We start from the raw sequence: 10,790 nt of genomic DNA, 5'->3' as shown, positions 1-10,790 counted from the left end.
GTGAGCCCATAAGACACTTGGTAGCTCTTCGGCCCACAATCCCTTAGCACAATCTAGACGTGCTTTCAGTCCGTGCAGGATGGCTCTGTTCATCACTTCCGTCTGGCCGTTTGCCTGTGGGTGCGCGACTGACGTGAAATTTTGCCGAATCCCCATGTCCTGGCACCACTCTTGGAACTTGATATCCTCGAACTGTTTGCCGTTGTCGAAGATTAGAACCCGAGGTAATCTGAACCGACATACTATGTTCTTCCAAAAGAAGTTCTGTATGTTTCGGGCCGTAACAGTTGCCAGAGGTTCGGCTTCTATCCACTTCGTAAAGTAATCTACTGCAACAACTAAGTATTTTCTTCCGCCTGTTGTTGGTGGGAATGGCCCTACGAGGTCGATGCCCCATTGTGCAAAGGGCCACGGGCTGGCGAGGTATTTGAGGTCGGAGGCAGGTTGATGGTGGATGTTAGCATGCTTCTGACACTTGTCGCATTTTCTGACGAGCTCGACAGCTTCTGCCTTCATCGTTGGCCAGTAGTATCCTTGTCGAAGTGCCTTTTGGGTGAGTGATCTGCCCCCAAGTGTCCGCCGCACAGGCCTTCATGAGTGTCGTGGAGTACAAACGCGGCTTCGGTAGGTCGCAGGAACCGCAAATAGGGGAGCGTGTACGACCGTCGGTATAACCGTTCGTCTATTATGACGTATTTGGCCGCCTGTCGCTGCACCCTCTTGGCCGCATTGCATTCTGCAGGGAGGGTTCCGTCTATCAAGAAGCTCGCGAGTGGATCGATCCAGCTCGGCTCTGCTTCTAAGATGGGAGCGACCTCCTCTGTCCCCCCAAGAATACTAGGCCGAGGTAAGTCCTCTATGTACACAGTTCTCATATTGTTGTGACTCGTGCTGGCTAACCGGGACAGGGCATCGGCCTCAGTGTTTTCGGACCTCAGGATTTGCCTGATGATGTGTGACTGGAAGTTGAGCAGGGCTTCTTTTACTTTGGCCAAATATGCGATCATGGAGAGATCGCGTGCTTCATATTCGCTGGTAACTTGGTTTACCACGAGCTGAGAATCGCTACAGATGACCAAGTGTTTTGCCTTCACCTTTCGCGCTAGGTCCAGCCCGGCGATAAGTGCTTCGTACTCTGCCTCGTTGTTGGATGCCGCGAACTCAAAGTGTAGTGCGTACTCTACTTTTGTGCCGCTCGGGCCGCACAAGACTATTCCAGCTCCGTTGCCCTGCCGGTTCGAGGAACCATCCATGTGAAGGATCCTGGGCTCCTCATCCCAATTCGCTCTTCGCCTGATCAGGAGAGATGCCACACTGGGTGCTACTTCACGGGGTTCGAACTCTATGGGCTCAGGAGCTCCGGGTTCGCCGCAAATGGGGACCTCGGGCTCGACCTGTGTGGCTTCGTGGCTGAAAGTGCACTCGGCGATAAAATCTGTCAAAGCTTGGGCCTTGATAGTGGTTCTCGGTTTGTACTGGAGGTCGTACTCGCTGAGTTCGATGGCCCATTTCGTCAGTCGACCGGAGACTTCGGGTTTGAGTAAAACTTGTCTAAGAGGTTTGTTAGTTAGGACGATGACGGTGTGAGCCTGGAAGTACGGGCGGAGTTTACGAGCTGCTATTACTAGGGCATATGCTAGTTTTTCTATCTCCGGGTACCTTGCCTCTACTCCCTGCAAAATTTTACTAACATAATATATGGGTCGTTGGACCCGGTCTGTTTCCTTTATTAGTACCGAACTGACCGCCTACAGTTGTAAGACCTCACCTACCTCGGGCCGGGCTAAGGTTGGCACACTAGCGAGGTAACCTTTTAGTTCGTCGAACGCGAACAGGCAGTCCTGGGTCCATTCGAACCCTTTGCCTTTGCCTGCCTTGAAGAAGGGTAGGCAACAGTCTGCTGACTTAGATAAGAAGCGGCTTAGAGCGGCTATGCGGCCGTTTAGCCTCTGAACCTCTTTTACTTTCCGAGGTGGTTTCATATGTAGAATGGCTTTTATTTTGTTCGGGTTGGCCTCAATACCGCGCCGATTAACAATGTAGCCTAGGAATTTTCCCGAGGTGACGCCGAAGACACACTTGTTGGGATTCAACTTCATGCTAAAGTGACGCAAGAATTGGAAAACAGAATCTAAGTCTTGTATTAGCACTTGTGAAAACTGAGTCTTGACGACCATGTCGTCTACATAGCACTCTATCTTCGTACCAATCAGGGGCCGAAAATAGCTTATTTACAAGTCTTTGGAAAGTTGCCCCGGCATTTTTTAGTCCGAAGGGCATGACTTTGTAGCAGTACAGGCCGAACTCGGTTATGAAGCTGGTTTTTTCCTCATCGGATGGGTCCATCCTAACTTGGTTGTAGCCCAAGTAGGCATCCAGGAATCTTAGCAACTCGTTTCCCGAGGCCGCGTCCACTAGGCGGTCAATTCTGGCGAGGGGGAAGCAATCTTTCGGGCAAGCTCGGTTCAGGTCGGTATAGTCGATGCATATGCGCCACTTGCCGCTTGCCTTTTTTACCAACACCGGGTTGGCCACCCAGCTCTGGTAGTGGACTTCCCTTATGAAGTTTGCTGCGATGAGCTTCTCAACCTCCTCGTCGGCCGCTCTCCAGCGTTCTGGGGCTAAGTTGCGTTTCTTTTGTCTAATGGGTCTGACTATAGGGTCAGTATTAAGTTTGTGAGTTATCAGTCTGGGGCTAATGCCGGGCATGTCGGCCGCGGACCAGGCAAAAATATCTAAATTTTGAAGTAAAAAACTCACCAGTTCGGCTCGTGGGGGGTCTTCGATGGAAGCTCCGATGCTTAGTGTGCGAGCTGGGTCCGTAGCTGAAGTCGGGATTACGACTGTTTCCTCCGTGGGCGAAGCTCGCTCCTCACCTTGCTCCGCCGGCCGCTCCAGCTCGAGGTCGTTGGCCGCTTTGGTTTTTCCCTTTAGGGCGGCAACGTAGCACTTGCGGGACTCGAGCTAGTCGCCCCGCGCTACCCCTATACCGAAGTCCGTAGGGAACTTCATGGCCAAATAGTAGGTGGAGACCGCTGCCTGTAGGACATGCGTGATCGGCCGCCCTATTATGGCATTGTATGGGGAGGGGGTCGCGACTACCAGGAAATCATGGTTGAGTCTGACCGCACAAGGCCATGTGCCGACTTCCACAGGGACAGTTGTTTTTCCAAGGGGCCTAACTTCCTCTCCGCTGAAACCTACGAGGGGAGTGTTCGCGGGCTTCAGCTCGCTCCTCTTTAACTGCAGCTGGTCAAATGCCGATTTGAAGAGGATGTCCGCTGAGCTGCCCGAATCTACGAGTACGCGCCTGACCTCGAAGTCATTGATCCTTAGCTTAATGACAAGCGCGTCATCATAGGGGTAGTGGACTCCTCGCACGTCGTCCTTCGTGAAAAAGATTGGTTCTTCGGTCTTTGGTCTCTTTGGGGGGTTCCTTTCTTCGAGGGCCGCTTCGCGAATTGAAGTCCGGGCTGCTGCCGAGGTACACCCCGCTACCATCGATCCTCCCACTATTACATGGATGGTTCCCCGAACTGGCCTCTCTTCCGGAGGCTGCTTCTGCAATGGTTCGGCAGGTCTGTTGCTAGACTCGGGTGCATCCTTTTCGTGCTCCCCTTGCTGACCTGCTTTATTGTTATTGTTGTGCTGTACAAAGTTTCTCAAGTATCCGCGACGGATGAGTCCCTCTATCTCGTCCCGGAGGTTATTACACTGTTCGGTGCTATGACCATGGTCTCTATGGAAACTACAATACAAATTCTTGTTTCTATCGTTCGGATTTCCCTTCAAGCGAGGTGGCCACTTAACGTACAGAGTGTCTTTGATCGTCATTAAGATCTCTGTCCGCCTCGTGTTTAACGGCGTGTAGTCCGTCCGAATTGCTAGGGGGGCCCGGAAGGACTGGTTCGGCTTCGGCTCCCGGGTCGGGTTTTTTCTATTCACCGGGTTGGAGAGCTCGCCTTCTCTCTTTCTTTTCTCGTTCCCGCCTTCGGTTCGTTGGTTGATTTCTTCCTCTGTCCTCATGAATTTATCCGCGAGTTTGAGGAATTCGGCCACGGTCGCGGGCTGGTTGGCCACCATGTGCCATTTGAACTCTTTGTGCGTCACCCCTCTTTTGGCCACCGCGAGCTGCACTGCGGGGTCCAACCGCGGTATTTGCAAGCATGCTTCGTTGAACCGCTTGATGTAGCCCCGAATAGATTCTCCTTCTCTTTGGACCACTCTGAAGATGCTTTCCTCTATTATGTGGCACCGTCGGCTGGTAACGAAGTGTGTGGTGAAGACTTGCACGAACTGGGCCCAACACTTTATCGACCCGGGGGCCAGGTTCCTGTATGAAGTGCGGGCTACCCCCCTGAGGCTGGTGGTAAAGGCCACGCACATGCACGATTCGCTAGCCCTGGCGAGGTGCATTTGCGACTGAAAGGCGTCAACGTGGTCGTTGGGGTCGAAGGACCCGTCGTACTTGTCCAGAGGTGGGAGCTTGAAGTCTCTGGGTAAGGGGACCGCCAGGAGTTCCGATGTGAGGGGGGAAGGAACGGAGAGAGCCGGGGTAGCCCCTACCTCGTCCGAGCTCATGGCTTTGCCTCTGAATTCCGACAAGGCGCAGGTGGCGGTTTGGCGACTTTGCCGGCGCCTTCGCCGTTGAGCGGGCCTTGTGCTGGCGCTGCTGGCCTCCGTGTTACCGAGCTCGATGGGCCCGGAGTGCTAGTAGTCTGCCACCAGGGCGCTGAAGCGGTTTTCGGTGAGCGGGAGCTCGGGCTTGGAGCGCCGGGGTGCCGACCTCGCGGGCGAGGTTCCCGACCTACCCGCGGGTTGCGAGGCGGGGATGACATTTTTCTCTCTTCGGCCTGGGGATGAGGCCTGGCTGTTGAGGTGGTTCTGGGGCCGGGAGGCCTTCGCCTGGCGGGGGCGCCCATCCTGCGGGGAAGCCTTGACTGGCCTTGGAGCGGAGTGGCGAGGTGGAAGTAGTGGTTGGTTCAGTGGCAGTTGGGGGAACTGCTGTTGATAGTGATACTGGGAGATGTTGTGCAGCACTTGGTGTTGGTGAAGTTGGTGTTGCTGGAACTGTTGCATTTGGGCTTGCATTGCCCGCATGCATTGCATCAGGTCCTCCAATCGGTCTTGGCTAGCTGCCAGGGGGACGGCAGTTGGTTCAGTGAAGGTTGTCTCAATGGGGAGAGGAAAGGGGACGTTTGTGGTAGGTGGGTTTACGGGTGCCACTGCTTGTGGCGTGTTCAGGATGGGGATCCCATCCGCCGAAAGGGAGATGGTGAACTGTCCAATGCACACTACGGGGACCTGAAGTTGCTCCCCGGTGGCGTTTGTCTCCGTGCCACGTCCGGTGTTGCTGGAGGAGGCCATGAGTGTTGGGCTTTTTGAAGAAAAAAGGGGGTATCGAAGTTTGGAGGGAGGCTTTTTGAAGCGTTTTTCCACAGACGGCGCCAATTGATGGAGCGCGATCCGGCTTGTCTTAGCTGTCCGCTGCCTTGCTTCTGAATGGGGTAGCAGGGAACTTGAAACGGAAGAGATGGGAAAGCTCCGGGGGGAACCCGGTGTAGAGGCTCCGAAGCTCAAGTTAGAATCCTTCAAAAGCAAGGTAATACCAGATAGCGCAAAGTTTGCATACCTCCGTTGTCGGGGGGCAGGGGGCTCTTATAGTCACTTTGTGTACTCGTCCCGAGGCCCTTGTCAGATCGGGTATGATTACCCTTGTTCTTGTCAACTCGGCCGTCGTCCTTTCTGCTGAGACAGAACCGTCACTGCCTAACTGTCTAACTGGAGATGGCGGCATCAGTGGCGGTGGCAGGTGGCCGTTTAGAGTGCTGCTGCTAAACGTCAGATCCCAAGTCAGTTAGGCGTGGCGCCCTCGGGCACGGACTTCCCTAGTGTCAGGCATGGTACGACTTGTTTGGCTTTGGTGCCCAGAAGATGATGTGAAGTGCTGAGCGAGGCGGTCTTGAGCTCGGAGGTATCCCGAACTGTTACAAGGTGGGTCAGTTCGGCGAAGTGTATCCCGAACTGTTACAAGGTGGGTCAGTTCGGCGAAGTGTATCCCGAGCTGTTACAAGGTGGGTCAGCTCGGCGAAGTCTATCCCGAGCTGTTACAAGGGTCAGTTCGGCGAAGTGTATTCCGAGCTGTTACAAGGTGGGTCAGTTCGGCGAAGTGTATCCCAAGCTGTTGCAAGGTGGGTCAGTTCGGCGAAGTGTATCCCAAGCTGTTGCAAGGTGGGTCAGTTCGGCGAAGTGTATCCCGAGCTGTTGCAAGGTGGGTCAGTTCGGCGAAGTGTATCCCGAGCTGTTACAAGGTGGGCCAGTTCGGCGGTGTGTCCCCTTGTTCCCGCTTAGGCTTGGCCCCTTTTGCCGAGCTGTCGTTTCTGCCACGTGTCACATAATGAAGAGGTCGGGCCAAATCTTCCTTCATTAGTTATATTAGAAAAAAGTCCTACTTTTCTACAAAAAAAAAAAAAAGCTAAAGCTCTAAATGACTAACTTGTAGTATGAGGAAGAAAACATGTGGTAAGTCCAATACGATCTAGATTCATCCATCCATTTATATTGTTATTTTTAATGTCAAAATTCCAAAAAAGAGGTTAAATGAAGTGGTTAGCCCTTTGAGATTTGCATATTAGGGGTGAGGGCTTGTCAAGGGGAGACAGAGTGGGAAAACAAGGGATCCCAACCCATTTTATTGGAGTCTTAAAAGCAATGTTTCAACTTGTTGATTTGGATGGTTGGATCGTCAAACTAACAGTCAACCATGATTCCAGGTACAATTTGGCTAAAACCTGGGACGGTTTGGTAAAAAAACCCGTTGGCTTGGTCAAATATTGTTTTGACTTAGATGGTTGAACCATTGACTTGGTCACCAAGTTATGGGTTGCACACTCGGTGTATTTACAAACTTTTTGAAATAATGTATATATTACATGACTTAGACGGTGATTTGTTTTTTTTTTTTCGGGGAACTTTTTGAGATCTGTGTTCCAAAGTGTTGAAAACCCCTTTTTTTACATCACATTACAATTTTTAACATTTTCCCAAATAGGAAAAAATAAAGTCTAAATTAAATATAAAATAATGTATATATTACATGTAAAATATAATTATACATTATTTGTTGATAAAATATGTATTTATACTAATTTATATATTATGTATATTACATTTGCTGATGTGGCACGTTTGAAACATTCCTTCCCTCTTTTTCGTGTGCACGTGGATCCATTTAGAATTTGGCAAAAGTTAAGCCCGAGCCCGACCCAAGTTTCAGTCAAGCCTAAAGTGCATGAACATGTGTTTATAATAAGTTGTTCTTTCTTGGACAAGTTGTAAACAGAAAAATTAACCATATAGGGTTGCTGCAAAATGGAGTAAACATGTAGCTAAAAGCTAATGAATGCATTGTTTGATAGTGTTCCCATTTTAAGGTTGAAAATTAAAATGTCACAACATTAACACCATATAGGCAAGGTTCAAAATATCAATAAGCCTGATACACTGGTAGGGGCATATCGGTACTTTTTTTTTCAAAATTCAGGGGGGGGGGCGGTTTAAGGCTCCTTCACCCCCTCAATTGGACAGAACCCCGATACACCCTTTGTAGGGGCATATCAAGGAGTTCTCGAAACGATACGTATCGCCCAATACAGGCCGATATGTGTCGATACTTTGAACCTTATACATATGTGATTCAACTTTAGCATACAAAAATAATAATGGTTATTTAATTTTTTTCATGGGTTGGGTAGCACATCCCCATACACGTAACCCAAATCCCTGGTAGGAATGGAAAAGGCGTTGAAAGAACTGTAAAAATAAATTTTATTAAAGAGGATGATCTTGCTTGTCCTATGTGGCATCTAGTGGTGTTAGGTGTTTGAAATGCTCAATAGTATAAGAATTTGGATTTGATCCCAAGAGTAGCTACATTGTAATTAGATATGGATTCAATGTATAAGTAATTGGAATGCTTATTGAGTATTATTAGGGCTTTTGTTTTGTTAAAGCTTGTTTAGAGTTTTTTTTAGCTATGAAACTAATGATAAGGTTCCATGCGAGTAAAAAAATACATGGGATATGCACCTTCTACAGTGGGCCCTATGAATTTGTTACTGGCGTGGAAGTTGGAACCTCATCATAAGTTCCACTTCCACAACTTGATGAACATTCATCGTGTTCATTGAATCTGAATTTATACAACAAGAATAGCCCATCCCCAAACCCATAATCCCCCCAAACCAAGTGTAGGTAGGATTCGATCCCAGGTCTCTGCTACCACTAGCAAGAGACCTTACCAACGAACAGGTTGGCACCTTGCAAGCTTGTTTAAAGTTTCAACCATGAAAACAGTCATTTAAGCAAGACCCATAAAGGTTGAATAGAGGATTAGTGTGGTGTTCAAAGCTATGGTCATCTGTGGATGGTTTGTTTCAATCCACGCCACAGGATGACCACAACGCTTTGTATGGTGTGGACAGGATTAGTCCACAATATACAACGGACTGGCCCTATCCATAATTATTTCAGAATTTGTTATTGATAAGATACATTGCAACTTTTTCTTACCCTACAATATTATCGTTGAAGCTCTTCTTCATTGCCCAAAGCTCTCCTTCACCCCTGTGCAATGTCTTACAACAATGTTTTGTTATTTTTTATTAGTTTGCATAAATAATTAGATGCTATGCTTGTCTTGCAATAATTTGTTATTTCATTTTCTTAAATATTAAAATTTAAAATTTTCAATAAAATAATATTTTTTTATTTTTTAAATTACTTTATTACAATTTTTGTTAAAATTAATATGTATTGGTTAATATTCAATTATTGATGCATTTTTCCAATTTATTTACCATATAATATGTAAAAATTAGACATTTTATGATCGACCATGTAGGTCACTTCATAAATTGTATATAAAATACATGGAACCAAAAAGTGTGGACCACCTATAGAACACCACTGTGATTGTGAACATGACCAATCCACAATTCATAACATATGTGGATTGGTCTAATATAGTGTGATGTGGACTAATCCATACCACCAAAATTTTCATCCACACTATCAAAACACCCCTAGGTCACTAATTCAATCCTCTGCTCCAATAAGAGAGGAGTCTCCCAATACCCTCCCAACATAATTTTTCACCGCATTTCTCATACATGGTGGGTCCCATTCTCATGATGAGATGTGCAATATCAAATCATGATAGGAGAGTGTTGGAACCTCTTATCTTTAGGGCTAACAATTTTGACCCCAACCCATTTGACCCACCCACTCCAAAACCCACCCATTCTAATGATGGATCAATTTGGGTTGAATAACCCATTAGGGTCAAGGGAAAATGGTCAAGGTGGGGTTGGGTCGAGGGTTACTCATTGACCCTTGACTTAAAGACTAAACTTAGATGCTTCGACAATTTTCTTCTTCTCAGTCAGGACTTTGCAAAATCACCAATAATCACTCCTATTGCCACCATTTTGACTATTTAGAGCATGCTCAAGTGCATTGTTTCTTGCTCAAATCACTACCGTCATTCTCGCCTCATATTTTCTTCTTCTCGGTCAGCAATGATGCCAATCTATTTAATTGTTGCACCATGATATTGAATCAGTGGCAAAACTTACTGTCAGCATTCCTTCTCCCTGAGCTTTGAATCAATAACATTGATGTTTCCTTCTTCCAAATATATTGATGTTGATGAAGGACAGGAACAAAGGAGAAGATCGATGCCAACGATTGAAAGAAGGAAGGAGCAACATGGGCAAGCAAGGTGATATCGACGATTGAACGAAGGAAGGAAGAGAAACAAGGGTGATTGAATGGAGGAAGGAGGAGAACAAGGGCGAGCAAGATGATGCAAGCGAGTGCGAAGGGACCATTTGATCTTGAGGCACCATTGTGACCAATTTTTTTGATATTCCTTTGTATACTTTATGTATTTTTAGTTCTTTATAAATCATTTTAGTTGAAATATATAACGAGGATCAGATGATTATTATTTAATCATTTCTTGTAATTATTTTTTGTTAATTTTCTTTTATTCTATTATTTGGTTAATATATATATATATCTATATATAATTCATCATCATTTTTATATAATTTTTTTATATTTTACCTGAAATGTATAATTTCTAGAGATTTTTATTATCATTTTTTGTATTTTTTGTGATTATTATTTTTGGTTGAAATATACAAATTTTTTGGATTTTATATTTAATTTATTATTCTATAATTTCTGATTTTTTGGATGAAAATATATTTTTTTGAAAAATTTTATTATTTGTATGTTTTCAGTATTTTCTATCAAATTTGTATTTTCTTAATATTTCTATGATTTTACAATTTCTCTTTCCTTTTATTTAATTTTCTATTGTTTTCTAATTTTTTCTACAATTTCTGATGTTTTACAAGGAAAAGATAGATAGATAGATACATATTTGCCATTTATTGTATTTTTAAGCATTTTTATTTTTATTTGAAAAAAATTGAATTTTAATTCTTTTGTAATTGAAATATATAATTGTATGTTTTTATGCAATTAGAATATAGAAAAAATTAAAAAAAAGGTCTAATTTGAAAAATTGAATTAGAAGGTCAAATGGGTGGGTTAGTGTGGGTCAATGGGTTACTGGGCCAATATGGGTGGATTAGTACTCAACCCACACCCAACCCAACCATTTGCCACCTCTAGACTTATGCTAGTGCGACAACACTATTGTGCTTCAAGTTTTGTGCCAAACGCATCTCTTTTCCCGCTTCTGCCTCACCTCAAACACT

Source organism: Nelumbo lutea, chromosome 4 (genome assembly GCF_056320005.1).
Source record: "Nelumbo lutea isolate HS-2025 chromosome 4, American lotus-T2T, whole genome shotgun sequence".
Lineage (NCBI taxonomy): Eukaryota > Viridiplantae > Streptophyta > Magnoliopsida > Proteales > Nelumbonaceae > Nelumbo > Nelumbo lutea.
This window is presented reverse-complemented; position numbering follows the sequence as displayed.